This window comes from Durio zibethinus, chromosome 16, assembly GCF_047325235.1.
Source record: "Durio zibethinus cultivar Kanyao isolate XHJ-2024 chromosome 16, ASM4732523v1, whole genome shotgun sequence".
NCBI classification, from domain to species: domain Eukaryota; kingdom Viridiplantae; phylum Streptophyta; class Magnoliopsida; order Malvales; family Malvaceae; genus Durio; species Durio zibethinus.
Window position 1 is genome coordinate 17,057,407 of NC_143177.1, and position 15,504 is coordinate 17,072,910.

Genomic DNA, 15,504 nt, shown 5'->3' on the forward strand with positions numbered 1-15,504 from the left:
TTTAAGCCTAGCTACTATGCAGCCTTAGGTCCAAAACTATCATTCGTAGGCCTAAGTCAGCATTTTCCCTAACTCTGTGTCGATCACTTTTGTTGTGAACTCCATTGGCTCCCTAAGAGCTTGAAAGAAAGCTAAGAATTAGAGTTAAAGTAATTGTAACTTCTATTTACTTGATGCTATATACAATTGCTCCATGCCTGAGTCTATGACTTGGTTTTTCTTGCTTGTGTAGCTTTTAACTTGTTTACAAATAAGAAAGAGGGCCCCTTTTTATACTTGAGCCTTTCTAACACATATGGCCCTTATTGATCCAAGTGTATGGCCCTTATAGACCTTCTAGACCCTTGCATGGTCCCTAAACACTTCGTAGGTCAACTAAGGCTTTTGTAGAATTAAACTCATTCTAGGATCCTCACTGAGCCTTGGGTCTAGATGTGTTTAGGCATTCCCGTTGAGTGCTTACAACTAGTAGGTTCTAAAACCTTCATCATCTTGTCACTACTTCACTTATAGCTATAGCCGTACAGAGCTTTTATCATCTAAGTGCTATAGTACTTGCTACTATTCTCATGCTAGGCCCTTTTGGAACCTTCAATTCCTGTGCACCTAGCTAGCCTCCATGCTTTTTTAGACTATTCTGTGCCTATGCACCTGGCTTGTCTCTAGGCTAATCAAGAGCCTTTTATGCCTGCCTACCCATGCCACTTTTTTAGGGCATTCTAGATTCTTCCAACAAGTAATCCTCATTCTTGGCACTGGGTTGCTTACCTTGTCATTCTCTCACACCTTAGCCTAGGCCTTGGATTGCACACTTAGGCCTCGTATGTGCCTTTAAGACCTTGTTCTCAATCCTCATTGGTCTTTCAACCCACTAACTTGAACAAGTTGTGTCTCTCGACCCACTTAGCTTAGGACTTGCACACGGACTATGACATTCTTCCCCACTCATTGTAGCAACACCTTCATGCTAGGGGATGTCATTCCTTCACTGCACACATACGCTGGATTGATGTCCCACTCTCATCTCGGTGGTCTTTGTCACATGATTGTTCTTGGTGTATGATGGTTCTCGGTACATATTTACAATCATCCCTCATTTCAATCGTGATCCTATGTCATTCCCATGAAACTAATACTTGTCAAAGCAAGTAGTGCCTTAGTTGGTGACGTGCCATTACCCTTTCCTCATGCTCGATGGGCCTTTCGGGGCATGCAGCACCCATGTCACATAGACTTTTGGAATCTTAGCTTGTCAAAGTAAACAGTGCCTTTATGTTTGATGTGCCATTACCCTCTCCTTTGCACTATGGGGTCTTGACCCTCTTTTTGCACTCAATGTGCCTTTTAAGGTGTGCAACACCCATAGACATAGGGCATGCAATGCTCATGTCTAGGCCATTATCCTTTATTCAACAAATCATCCATTTTTTAGGCCAATGGCTCTCTTTAGCCACACTTACCTTGCCTTCATTAGGAGCCTACAAGATTATTTCCTCTCAGTTCAACAACATCACCACTCTTGCCATTAGACTCTCCTTAGGTCTTCACAATGCCTTTGGGCTTCTTTTGCTATGGGTGTTTCATAGCCTTATATGGTTCTAAACACAATAAGCAATCAAAGGACATGGTCGCCATACTTTTGTCTTGAACCAAACCCTTGGTCCTTACTTTTAGATGTTGGAGTTCTTTATTGGCATGTTCTTCCCTTAAAGATCTTCTACTCTCATCTCCCCCACTCAAGCCCTTACCCCTAGCTCTGCCCTTACCCTTGGGCTATGGAGACTTAGTGCACTTAGCCTTGACCATTGACTTAGTGATGGCAATACTCTTGCTTCAAGTCCCATATCCTATTGCTTCACTCAACTCTTACCCATGACTTTTACCCTTCTTAAGACTCCTCCCATGTGGAGTCTAGCACTTGTATGTGATCCTTGGTGTCCTTGAATAAGCTTTCATGGACAATAACATCTTCTTCGAACTGGCCTTTCTCCCTTTGCACGTAGGTGGATAGCCTTTATGCACATCACTTGTGCACTCAATTACAAATACGAAGCTTGAACTAAAGATCTTCCACACATCTTTAGGGGCATTCAAGCATCCTTGTGCTCTACTCTAGGCACCTATGACCAACAGTGCTCACATCACACAACCCCACTTGTAAGTCGATGGCACAACTAGCACACTAGCATGCAAGCTGCTTATGTAACCCAAGCTGACATCAACACTAGTCATAACAAAGGTTTTAATCCCCTTGGGTTAGAACCTACTTTGATACCAATTCTGATTAGAATTGGATCTAATAGCAACTATCATAGGCTAGGAACTGAAAGCTAGCTACTGTATGGCCTTAGGTGAGAAACTATCATCTGTATGCCTATGTTAGCCTTTTCCCTATCTATATGCCAATCACTTTTATTGTACACTCCATTGGCTCCCTAAGAGCTTAGGAGAAAGTTAGGAAAGAGAGTTAAAGTAATTGTAACTTCTATTTACTTGTTGCTAATTGCTCAATGCCGAAGTCTGTGACTTGGTTCTTCTTGCTTGTGTCATTTCTAACTTGTTTACAACTGAAAGGGAGGGCCCCTATGTATACTTGAGCCTCTCCAGCACATAAGGCCCTTATTCATCCAAGTTTGTGCCCTTATAAGCCTTCTAAACCATTGCATGGTCCCTAAACACTTCCTAAGTCGGCTAAAGCTTTTGCAAAATCTAATGTGTTCTAGGCTCCCCACTAGGCCTTAGGTTTGGAAAAGTCTAGGCACTCCCATTGAATGCCCATACCTAGCAAGATCCAAAACCTTCCTCATCTAGTCATAGCTTCGCATATAGCTAGGGCCTTCAAAGCTTTTCTCATCTAGGTGCTACAGTATCCACTACTATTCCCATACTAGGTCCTTTTAGAACCTTTAGTGCTCATACACCTGGCTATCCTCTAGGCTTCTCCAAACTCATCTAGGCCTATGCATTTGGCCTTTCTCTAGGCTAATCTAAAGCATTCTATGCTTACCTACCCATGCCACTCTTCTGGCACAGTCTAGATCCTTCAAACAAGCAGTCCTCATTCTTGACACTAGGCTACTTACCTTGTTGTGCTCTTGCACCTTAGCTTAGGCATTGGTCCACACACTTGGGCCTTGCATGTGCCTTTAGGTCCTCTTTCTCGATTCTTCTTAGTCCTTTGCCTACATCAACTCGAACAAGCTACATCTCTTAACCCACTTGGCTTAAGACTTGTGCACAGACCATGACACATGCAGCTGATGCTACCTAAGAACCTAGGAACAAGTCCCTAAATTGGGCAACATCCCTTTGGGGTGGTGACAGTGGAGTTTACATGTGCGGTCTCAGCAGACCAAGCAATGATGGTGTGATGCTGTTGTTACCTGTTGGATTATAGAGGCAATCTCATGACCGTTGCTTGTGTTTTTCTCATGCCAAATGATTATGGCATGGCCTCATACATCATTTCCTTCACTTGCTCATCAAGTAATTGATAGGGTGGGTTGTGAATCAGTGTGCATGGATGTTGCCACTTGTGCGTAATGGGCATATGAGTGGTAATATGGTTATGTGTGTTGACAGGCTCCATGCTCGATGCATTGAACTGTTGACCCATTATCCTTTTCAAACCCTCTATGTGGTCATCATACATTGGGGGCACAATCAAGATCTTGTGTTGCATACCTAAATTGATGGAAACCGGATGTCTTCCCATCTCTCATTCATCTTATGTCCTTTAAGGTTATGAGTCAAACCTTAATCATGCCTCGTATCCCAAATGTGCCAACCAAACCGCTATGGCCACACTAGTGCACTTATGTTCAATTGTACTCTTAGATGTAGAACATTTTGTGAGGGCAGGCTCTCAGCCCTTGTTCATCCGATGCTATGCATGTTATGTGTTTGACATGTATGATGCCTTTACTCCATGTTGGCTCTCTTCGTTGCTCAGTTAGTGCATTGAGGCCCATGTAGTGCTAGTATCCTAAAGGAATGCTGCCTAGTTGATCTTGCCAGTAGTCATATGCTTGTCCCAAAGATTAAGCCATGCATGTGTAAGTATGAACTAATTTAGACTATGAAACTACGAATGGCTTATTAACTCAGTTATAGTTTGTTTGATGGTATCTATTACTCGGATAACCATAGTAATTCTAAAGCTAATACATGAAACAAATCCTAACTTCTAAAAGGGATGTATTATTAGATAAAAGGTCAATGTAGGCTTTGCTTGTTGCTCTGATGATTCATGATAACTTGACGAATCACATGGCCTTTGTGTTGGCAATGCATCATTCAAATTTTTGCCCTATCAATTTTCGATGCTCGGATATGGCCTACTCTGGTGGTGATGGGTGATAGAGAATTAGGGTTTTTTTCTAAAGAGGGAGCTTGAGAAATGACTACCACATCAAAGGAAGGTAGTAGGTGTGCAAATTACCCAATCCTAACAGAGGGAGGTAGTGATAATAAATAACAACACTAGGCTCTATAAGTCTGGTAATTGGAATGAGTACAATCTAAATCCCTTAAAGAGGATCCATTGAAAGGCAATTCTAGTGCCAATAGTTGTGGTAAGTCTAGCTCCAATAGCATATATTTAAGTTGTTGTAGTTAAAAAAACTCTTAGTTGGAACTAGGGTTAGGTCATCAGGTCTACCTCATCATGAGCATTAGTCTACTCATCCCTACTGCTGGTGATGTGCTCTTGGCCTTAATTGATTGGGTGATTTCTCTAGTGTCATTACTTTAAAGAAATTAGTGTGCTTAAAGTAGGTCTACACTTGTATACATTAGCATGGGATAACATCATAGGATTTTGGTCCTATTACGGTGCCTTCAGATCAGAGTAATGAGTAAGAAAAACAATCAAGGATTCATATTTCATAGTCAAAGGTAAATTTCTTGGATTTATGAAAGATGAACAATTGTGAAAGCATTTGCCAATGATATTTTCTTTAATCATGAATAAAGCATAAAGATGATTAGATACCATTCTACTCTCAACCATAAATAATGCTAACTAGGGATCGGTAGTGTTACTTTTAGGACTCTATTGACACCTTATGAGAAATCAAAGTCTTTGGGTTGTTCCAGAGGGAGTATGGTTACAAGGCTAAAACTTAAAGGAATTGACAAAAGGGCACCACCAAGAGTGGAACCTATGGCTTAATTTGACTCAACATGGGGAAACTTACCAAGTCCAGATACAGTAAGGATTGAGAGACTAAGAGCTTTTTTTTTATTCTATAAGTGGTGGTGCATGGCCATTTTTTGTTGGTGAAGCGATTTGTCTAGTTAATTTCATTAACGAACAAGACCTTAGCCTACTAACTTGCTAGTGTAGGTGATCCTTTATGGCTAGCTTCTTGGAGGGAATATGGCTACTTAGGAGAAGGAAGTTTGAGGCAATAATAGGTCTGTGATGCCCTTAAATGTTTTAGGTTGCACGCATGCTACATTTATGTATTCAATGAGGTTATAGCCTTAGCTGATAGGCTTAAGTAATATTTGAAATTTCATCATGATGGGTATAGATCATTGCAATTGTTGGTCTTTAATGAGGAATTCCTAGTAAGCATGAGTCATCAGCTCATGTTGACTATGTCCTTACCTTGTGTACACACCACCCATTGCTCCTACCGATTGAATGGGCCAATAAAGTGTTTGAATCGTAGCGATGTAGATAGTTTGCTACCCTCGACATCATGAGAAGTCTACTAAACCTTATCATTTAGTGGAATGAGTAGTCATAACAAGGTTTCCATAGGTGAATTTATGAAAGGACCCACTTAATGAATGGCCTATGAAGGCATTAATGAAACACCTAGGGCGTGAGGGTGCCTCCATGTCTTGAGCCCTTTTTGGCCCCAAGTATGCACAATGGTCACTTTGTTTCATCACCACCTTGGCAAGTGAAACAATCGGTATCATCGGCCATAGCCTAATAGCAAACCCCTAGCATGAATCGCGCCAAGGAACTGAAATGAAAAAAAGTGCATGTACCATTACCATCCCATTAGTGATGCATGTGCGGGTAACACTATGATTCTTTTTGTTGTGAAAAACCAAAATGACTTTCAACAATGGATCTCTCAGCTCTTGCATTGATGAAGAATGTAGTGAAATTTGATACTTAGTGTGAATTACAGAATCCAACGAACCATCAAGTCTTTGAATGCAAGTTACACCCAAAGCCATTAGGCTGAGGGCAAGCATACCTAGGTGTCATGCATCATTTTCCCCTCTAACCCCCCACCCATCGAGCTCTAGGTGATGAGGGAGAAAAATGGCCTCCCCAAATCTCATTGGTCATGGTTGGCCCAAAAGTGGTCCCCAATAATGATAGCGTCGTGACCATCAGTGGTAAAGCACTTGGCATGCCTCGTCTCTAGTGATGCTCGCTCATTGTCCATTTAAACCCCCTACATCACTTAGTCGATACTTGTATCATGACTCTAGGTTAGGTGGGATTACTCACTAAGTTTAAGTATATCAATAAGTAGAGGAAAAGAAACTTACCAAGATTCCTCTAGTAATAGTGAGGGAATCGAGAAAAGCCCAGCATGAAAATTTGGTGCCCCTAATGTCTGAATTGTAGTCTAGAGAATCATCCTTTTTGGTCGACCAAGCCCAAGTGCCCTAGAAAGGGGTGTCGATGAGAGTGAGAGCCCCATTATGCCTAGAGCTTGTCACACCAAAGACGGTGCTATCTATGAGTTAGGTTGTTTAGGAATATAGCTCTAATCAGGCGATAAATTCCATCAAAGGCTAAATATAGGCAAAAGACCAATAGTGAACAAGTAACATAAGGGGAAGATCAAAAGGACTTTCAAAAGAGAGTAAAAAAGTGCTTGAAATTATCAAGTGGGAAGTGGATAGGGGCCGACGATGTGCCCCAGTCAAATGTGGCATGGCAAGAGCTAGTCTACTGATCAGCTTGAGGTATGGATTGATATGGATTGTGGCAGTGGCCCAAACCAAGGCTTTTGATATACCTATAAAGACATCATCACCATGATCATGGAATGCCACATATGCTATCTTAACACTCGCATGCTGCCAGAGTTGGTGTACAAGATCCCTATCTAGCCCATCTTGAAACATAGACCAAGGAGTCTGACATTTGTGCAACTTAATGGGCTAGAAAACCCATAAGGTAGAAGGAAACTAATTGGTGGGATCCCTTGCAGGTGCACCACCAATCGACCTTGATCTTTTGAGAAGGGTTCAAGTGTGAGCATGCCAATTGGGACTTGAAAGATGGTGAGTTATTCCAGAGCGAGGCGAGGCCATAAAAAACTCTAGTGGATACTGATGTGCATATCATTCGTCTAACTTAGGTATAGGGGTAAAAGTCTAATCGAATTGTCTAGTAGCTAGTTCCCTCTAAAGTTTACATCAAGATAGCTAGAGCGCTTAGCAAGTTCTATCAGGTAAAGTCAATAATCAGAGGCATTAGGAGTGCAATGCCCTCAACCTATTCTCAAACTTTAAATAGGTAGACCACGTGGCTACTTCATTAAGTTGCTTCATGGAATCGAGAGCTCCAAGTGGGCCATTTTTGGTAAGCAAAACTAGCGATGTGGGATGAACCAAAAGTCAGGTTATGATGCCCAACTATGTGCTATCCCAGAATCAATAAAGGGTGTTGGTCGATTAAGATAGTAAGATGGTGGTCATGGAAGTCGAAATCAACTAAGGAATGTGCAACAACTCACTTGCTGAATCAACTAGCCTAAAACATGGACGGCACTTAAGTACGTGACATATAGTTAGCCATCGAGGTAAGGGCCAAGCCTCGATGAATAGGAGTGCACGGTAGTCAATGCAAAACTCAAAGTGCAAACTCAAGTAGAGTGACCGTCAATGTAGATCTTGGTGGTAGTAGCAAATATTCAAATGAGAGCTTTGAAGGCCAAAAAGAGGAAAGGTTCCATGTGAATCAAACTTGCACATGGGTTAGTCAATCCAAAGAAACAAGTAAAACCCATCCAATATTGTGTCCAGTGTGAAATTCAAACAGGAATCATTTTAAAATTCTTGACCCAAGATGCAATGATTGACAATAATGTTAAGGAGTCTAGATACATTGGTGGGGGCCTTAGGAAAAGTTATCTTTTTTGTTTAACTACCTGCCCATCCTAAAAATGGCTCAACTGAAAGTAGGGTCTAATGGTTGGAAGAGCATCACATGTCACGTGGAGTCTAGTGCACCCTTGACAACCTTTGAAAATCAAAAGGATTGAGTACTGTCTATACCTAGTCATACTCATAACTGCATCAGGTCTCCAAAGTGAACAGCCTTTAGCAGATAGAATAATGTAGGCAAGGGAAGTTGGTAAAATGGATTTGTAACCTAGGGAAAAGGATTGGCTTTGAGGGCTCAACATAAAGGTCCTAGTCTGGAACCTATTGGCTATTGGTGCACTACTCGAACTACTCTTGTAGTGAGAGTAGGTCATTGCATGCTGATCAGGGGATGGACTAGGAATGGCTCCCTCAGAGGCCTTTCCTAGATGATGAATAGTCAACTTAAAATTGGTACAGACAAGGGGAATCTTACTGTTTAATTAAAACAAAGCATTGCAATGGTCTTCACCTACACCCACTGATTGACATCTTTAGACTTCATTTTTTTACATCTCAACGCTTTGGGGTTGGGGATGAATGGTGTTCTCCATTGCAACCAATTTAGTCAGGTGATAACATCCCTCCCTTGCGTATCCAAGTAAATGACAATCGAATGCCCTTGGTATTTGTTAAAGGGATAGGCTTGCCCATAGTGCGAGCACTTGCCTCGAACTCCATCAGCACATGTTGGCCACTAGTACAAACTGTTACCTTGAGCACCATTGACAGCATCTGACCTTGGTTGATGCAGGAAATAGCATCCAACATCATTGGTAAATGCTAGCCCATTATTGCCTTAGACACTATTAGTAGATATTTGCCCCTTGTTGTGGGATATTACCTCAAACATCATCACCAGATGCAAGGCACATCAAGAGCACCAACACGCGAGCCAGAGGTTGAGGCCCGCACACCAGGCGCACTAGCAGGTATCTACATGTAAGGCCTAGGAGACGATGCCAGACCGCCCACCCAGCTTGCATGCTAGCTCGTGAGACCAAGGCCTAGCATGCAGGCTACTCGTACCACATCCAGAAGGGCCCAAGGTGCTAGATACGAAAGTGAAGCTTCTGAAAGCTTACAGGATCAATAGGAGCCTCCTGGCAGATTTGGTTGACCCTAGAAATCAGGAGTTAGAATCTTGATTGATTGTAATCTGTGTAATCCCTTGATTTTAGCCTTTATTATAGGGATATTTCCATTAAGTGTAGCTGGAGCCTCAACTATAAATAGAGGGCTACTCCACTTTCATTTGTACACCATCAAACACTTTTGTTTCAGTGAATACACAGCATATTCCAGCATTCTGCCTTATTATCCTGTTTCTTTTTAACTTACGTAATCAGCCCTTCCCATTGTTCTAGTGCCTGCACGCTTGTGTTTTAGGTTGACTTAGGCATAAAGGAAGAGATTCCAAGCCTAAGGCCATACGGATTCTGAGTCTAAGATCAGAGCCTATGACAGTTGGTATTAAAGCAAGTTCGGTTCTACATGTTTGTGTTGTGTAGGTTAGATCATGATTGAGGAGATGACATCCCAAAGCGACGTTGCTAACCAACAACCAGAGGCTCAACAACAGAGGCATGGAAAAGGTAGGAAAGCCAGTTCAAGAGATATATGGTCTACCATAGATGGTAGGCTGGCCAAGGTGGAGGTGACCATGGGCGACATGGGGGAGAAGCTTAGGGAAGTGGAGACTCACATTGCATCACTAGACTCCATGGGGGAAGAGATCCAAGGTGAGCTGCAAGCTGCTCTCAACAAAGGCATGGACGTGATCACCTAAAAAAATGAGGCCTTGGAGGCTGAAGTGCTGACCTTGCGTGATGGCATGGAGGCCATGCACCAGCGGATGGAGGAGCTTACCAGTGAGCTTGTTGCTTGCAAGACTGCCATTGGGAATGGCATGTTTGCTGGAGTGTCCAAGTCTGGGATGGATGTCCCCAAGCCTAAGGAGTTTAAGAGGACTAGGGTGGCCAAGGAAGTAGATAACTACCTATGAGGTATGTAGCAGTACTTCCAGGACATGGGCATGCAAGACGAGGTGATAAAGGTAAGCACCGTTACTATGTATCTCACTGATGTACCCTTATTGTGGTGGAGTTACAGGTGTGATGATGTCAGGCATGGGAGTGCCAATATTGGAACCTGGGTAAAGTTTCAAAAGGAGTTCAGGGAGCAATTTTACCCAGACTATGCTGATGATGAGGCACGGGCAAAGTTACGCAGGCTGAGCCAGCAAGGGGACATAAGGTAGTATGTCCAAAAATTCTCTGAACTGATGCTACAGATCTTAGATCTAGGTGAGAAGGACACCTTATTTACTTTCATGGATAGGCTGAAGTCGTGGGTGAAGCATGAGCTACAACAGAGGGGAGTTCATGATTTGGCTAAAGATATGACTACTACTGAGCCCTTGATAGAGTTCAAGCCTCTGAACAAGTTTGAGTCTTCCAAGCCCAACGGTAAGGGCAGGGATGATATGGAATGGAAGAAGCAATCCAAGAGGAAGGACCATGATCGAGAGTCCAAAGATGGCAAGAAGAAGCCACCAGCAGGCAAGTGGAAAGCAAAGGGGGACCGAGAGCCACTAGCATGCTACCTATGTGGAGGGAGCCACATAGCATGCAATTACCCGTAGAAGGGCAAGCTAGCTGTTGTAAACAAGGAGTCTGATGAGGAGCCAGAGTTAGGGAAAGCAAAGCTTGGGTTGTTGGTGCTCAATGTTGTCCAGAGTAGAGGGAGTCACAAGCCAAAGGGCTTGATGTTTATGGATCTGATGGTTGCGAGTCAGAAAGTGAGCACACTGGTGAACACAGGTGCCTCACATCTTTTTATTTCAGGTGATGGATCCTAGAAGCTCGGACTAAAGGTGTAGAAAGGGACTGGTACCTTTAAAATGATAAACTCCAAAGAGGTTCCAGCCATTAGAGTAGCACGGAGAGTGGAGTTGCAGCTTGGAGACTAGAAAGGCAAGGAGACCATAGAGGTAATACCCCTTGACGACTATGAGTTTGTGATTAGGTTGGATTTCCTTGTTTGGATTAATGCCCTCCTTATGCCTTTTACCGATTATGTTTGCATCTTAGATGCATGGTGCCAATGCCTAGTACCATTGAGGAGAGGGTCCGGAGTTGGGTCATGAGTGGTGTCAGCCATTCAATTTGCCAAGAAGGTAAGTAGATAAGAAGACACCTTCTTGGCAGCCCTAAAGTATGAGAAACCAAAGGAGAAGGAGACCGAGTCACCTTTGGAGGTGCTAAAGGTGCTGAAGACCTTTAGTGATGTGATGCTCGCAAAGCTACCTAGCCAGCTACCACCTAAGAGGGAGGTTGACCACAAGATCAAGCTGGTGTCTGAGGCCAAGCCACCAGCTAGAGCCCCTTACCAAATGTCCCCACCAGAGTTGAAAGAGTTAAGGAAACAGCTCAAAGAGTTAGTTGATGCTAGCTTAATCAGGCCATCGAAGGCACTATATGGTGCACCAATTTTATTCCAGTGTAAGTATGATGGGTCGTTGCATCTATGCATAGACTACCAAGCTTTGAACAAGCCGACCATCAAGAACAAGTACCCCATCCCACTCATTGCGGACTTGTTCGACCAACTTGGAAGCGTAAGTTGGTTCACCAAGCTAGATTTGAGGTCAGGCTACAATCAAGTCAGGATCGCAGAAGGAGATGAGCCAAAGATAGCATGTGTCACTCAGTATGGTTCGTATGAGTTCTTGGTGATGCCTTTCGAACTCATGAACACCCCAGCAACATTCTGCACCCTTATGAACAAGGTACTTCAGTCATTCCTTGATCGGTTTATTGTGGTTTATTTGGATGACATTGTGATCTACAGCCAGACTTTGGGAGAGCATGCAGACCACTTGAGACAGTTGTTCAAGGTGTTGCAGGCACACAAGCTATTTGTCAAGAGGGAAAAGTGCTCATTCGCCCAGCAGGAGACCCCGTTCCTAGGCCACATAGTGGGAGGTGGCAGGATACGCATAGATGAAGGCAAAGTGCACGCTATCCTGGAATGGCAGCCGCTAGCCAAGGTCATTGAGTTGAGATCATTCCTTAGGCCGATTAACTACTACAGGCACTTCATCAAAGGTCAGTCAGCAATAGCCACGCCATTGACTGACTTGCTTAAGAAAGGGAGAGCATGGGAGTGGAGCGCAGGGCGCCAGGAAGCCTTTGACAGGTTGAAGTAGGTTGTGACTAAGGAGCCAGTCTTGGCCTTGCCAGACCATGCCATACTGTATGAGGTGCATACAAATTTATCAGACTTTGCCATAGGGGGTGTGTTGATGCAGGAGGGATGTCTAGTCACGTTTGAGAGTAGGAAGCTGAATGAGATTGAACGCAAGTACACAAACCAAGAGAAGGAGATGACTTGCAGTGGTGCACTGCTTGCGCACTTGGTGCCATTACTTGTTAGGGTCGAGGTTCATGGTTAGAACAGACAATGTGGCAACCAGCTACTTCTAAATGCAGAAGAAGCTGTCCCCCAAGCAGGCGAGATGGCAAGATTTTCTTATGGAATTTGATTTCCAAATGGAGTACAAGTCAAGACGGGCGAACCTAGTGGCAAACACCCTGAGCAAGAAGGCTAACCTTGCTACCATTAGCCAACCAGAGGGGTCACTAGTGCCACGCATCAAGGAAGGACTTGTGCATGATCCTACAGCTAAGGCTCTTATAAAGTACGCCCAGCAAGGTAAGATAAGGCAGTTTTGGATGCAAGATGGCTTATTGTACACCAGAGGCAGTAGACTGTTTGTGTCACAGCACAAGAAGCTCTACAAGGAAGTTTTGCAAGAGTGCCATGATTCAAGGTGTACTGGACAACCAGGAGTGAGCCGTATCTTGACGCTGATCGAAGATCGGTACTACTGGCCGCACATGAAGGATGATGCGGAGGCCTATGTGAAGACTTGTCTTGTGTGCCAATAAGACATGGTGGAGCCCAAGAAACGAGGTGGTCTCTTAGAGCCATTGCTAGAGTGACCATGAGAGAGTGTTTCTCCAGACTTTATAGTCGGTCTACCTAAAGCAAAAGGGTTTGAAAGCATCATGGTAGTGGTGGATAGGTTTTTCAAGTATGGAATCTTCATTCTAGCAACCAAGGAGTGCCCAGTCGAGAAGGCAGCTCGATTATTCCTGAAGAACATGGTTAAGTACTAGGGAGTGCCGAACCCGCTGTTAGTGATCGGGATGAGCATTTCACGAGCAGGTTCTAGACTGAGTTGTTCAAGCTGTTAGGGTCAGACTTGAACTTTTCCACCAGCATGCATCCGTAGACCAATGGACAGACAGAACGTACGAATGGACTATTAGGGTTTACCTCAGGCACTATGTGAGTGCCAGACAAAGGGACTGGCCAAAGCTGCTAGATGTTGCACAGTTTTCCTACAACTTGCAAAGCAGTAAGGTAACGAACCAGAGCCCATTTGAGGTTGTGATAGGGCAACAACCACTAACACCAGGTTCGATTGCTGCAGGTTATACAGGGTTGAATTCAGCAGCATACAAGTTTGCTAAGGCATGGCATGAGCAAACTGACTTGGCCAGAGTCTGTCTACACAAGGCGACAAAGAGGTCGAAGAAGTGGGCAAACCAGAATAGGCGGGATGTGCTGTTCTAGGTTGGAGACTTGGTGTTAGTGAAGCTGCATCCCATTGTGCACCATAGAGGATTGCAAAAAGGCCAAGTCCAGAGGTATGATGGACTTTTTCGAGTAGTCAAGAGGGTAGGCAAGGTTGCCTACAAGCTGGAAATGCCACCCAAGCTGACGGTACATGCGGTGTTTCATGTAAGCATGCTCAAACCATTCCATGAGGATGAGGGAGATCCAGGACGGGCAGAGTCAAAGCGTGCTCCTTTGAGAGTAAGGGCCTCATATGAGAAGGAGGTCCACAGCATCATAGCTGACTAGGAGGTGAGACGAAAGAACTATCAACCAAGATAAGAGTACTTGGTGTGCTGGAAGGGACTTCTAGACAGTGAGGCGAGCTGGGAACTAGCAGATGACTTATGGTAGTTCGGGGACCAGATTAGGTAGTACCATACAGAAAATGCAACGAGGGCATTGCGTAATCAGATGGAGGAGAATGTCATGCCTTGGGTAGGTACACCAGGCACATCAAGTGCACCAGCACGCAAGCCAGAGGTTGAGGCTCGTAGACCAATCGTGCTAGTGGGTATTTACGTGCATGGCCTAGGAGATAAGGCCAGATCGCCCGCCCAGCTTGTAGGCCAGCCCGTGAGGCCAAGGCCTGGCATGCAAGCTGCCAGTAGCACATCTAGAAGGGCCCAAAGTGCTAGATATGAAAGTGAAGCTTCTGGAAGCTTGCAAGATCAGCAGGAGCCTCCTGGCAGATTTGGTTAACCCTAGAAATCAGGAGTTAGAATCTTGATTGATTGTAATCTGTGTAATCCCATGATTTTAGCCTTTATTCTAGGGATATTGCCATTAAGTGTAGCTGGAGCCTCAACTATAAATAGAGCATTGCTCCACCCTCATTTGTACACCATCAAACACTTTTGTTTCAGTGAATACACAGCATATTCCAGCATTCTACCTTGTTATCTTGTTTCTCTTTAATTTGTGTAATCAGCCCTTCCCATTATACTAGGGCCTGCACGCTTGTGTTTTAGGCTGACTTAGGCATAAAGGAGGAGATTCCAAACCTAAGGCCATACAAATTCTGAGTTTAAGGTCAGAGCCCGTGACACTTGCACATGATCCTATAGCCAAGGCTCTTATGGAGTATGCCCAGCAAGGTAAGACTAGGCAGTTTTAGATGCAGGATGGTTTATTGTACACCAAGGGCAGTAGACTATTTTTGTCACAACACGAGAAGCTCCGCAAGGAAGTTTGGCAAAAGTGCCATGATTCAAGGTGGGCTGGACACCCAGGAGTGAGTTATACCTTAGCGCTGATCAAGGACTGATACTACTAGCCACACATGAGGGAAGATGTGGAGGCCTATGTGAAGACTTGTCTTGTGTGCCAATAGGACAAGGTGGAGCTCAAGAAACCAGGCGATCTCTTGGAGCCATTACCAATGCCAGAACGACCATAGGAGAGTGTTTCTCTGGACTTTATAGTTGGTCTACCTAAAGCAGAGGGGTTTGGAAGCATCATGGTAGTGGTGGGCAGGTTTTCCAAGTATGGAATCTTCATTCCAGCAACTAAGAAGTGCCTAGCCGACGAGGCAGCTCGATTGTTCCTGAAGAACATGGTTAAGTACTGGGGAGTATCGAAGACCATTGTTAGTGATCGGGACGGGCGTTTCACAGGCAAGTTCTGGATTGAGTTGTTCAAGCTGTTAGGGTTAGACTTGAACTTTTTCACCAGCATGCATCCATAGAC

General features: G+C 44.1%; 1 non-coding gene and 2 pseudogenes across 1 annotated transcript; all 3 read left to right on the top strand.

The window, feature by feature from the left end:
• The first annotated feature begins 3,997 nt into the window (after positions 1–3,997).
• LOC149514353 (18S ribosomal RNA) lies at positions 3,998–5,793 on the top strand (annotated as a pseudogene).
• A 282-nt stretch (positions 5,794–6,075) lies between these two features.
• LOC149514354 (5.8S ribosomal RNA) lies at positions 6,076–6,231 on the top strand. Its single transcript, XR_016328874.1, has one exon. It is a non-coding gene; the product is annotated as a 5.8S ribosomal RNA (ribosomal RNA).
• A 245-nt stretch (positions 6,232–6,476) lies between these two features.
• Positions 6,477–8,313, top strand: LOC149514355 (25S ribosomal RNA; annotated as a pseudogene).
• Positions 8,314–15,504: the final 7,191 nt, after the last annotated feature.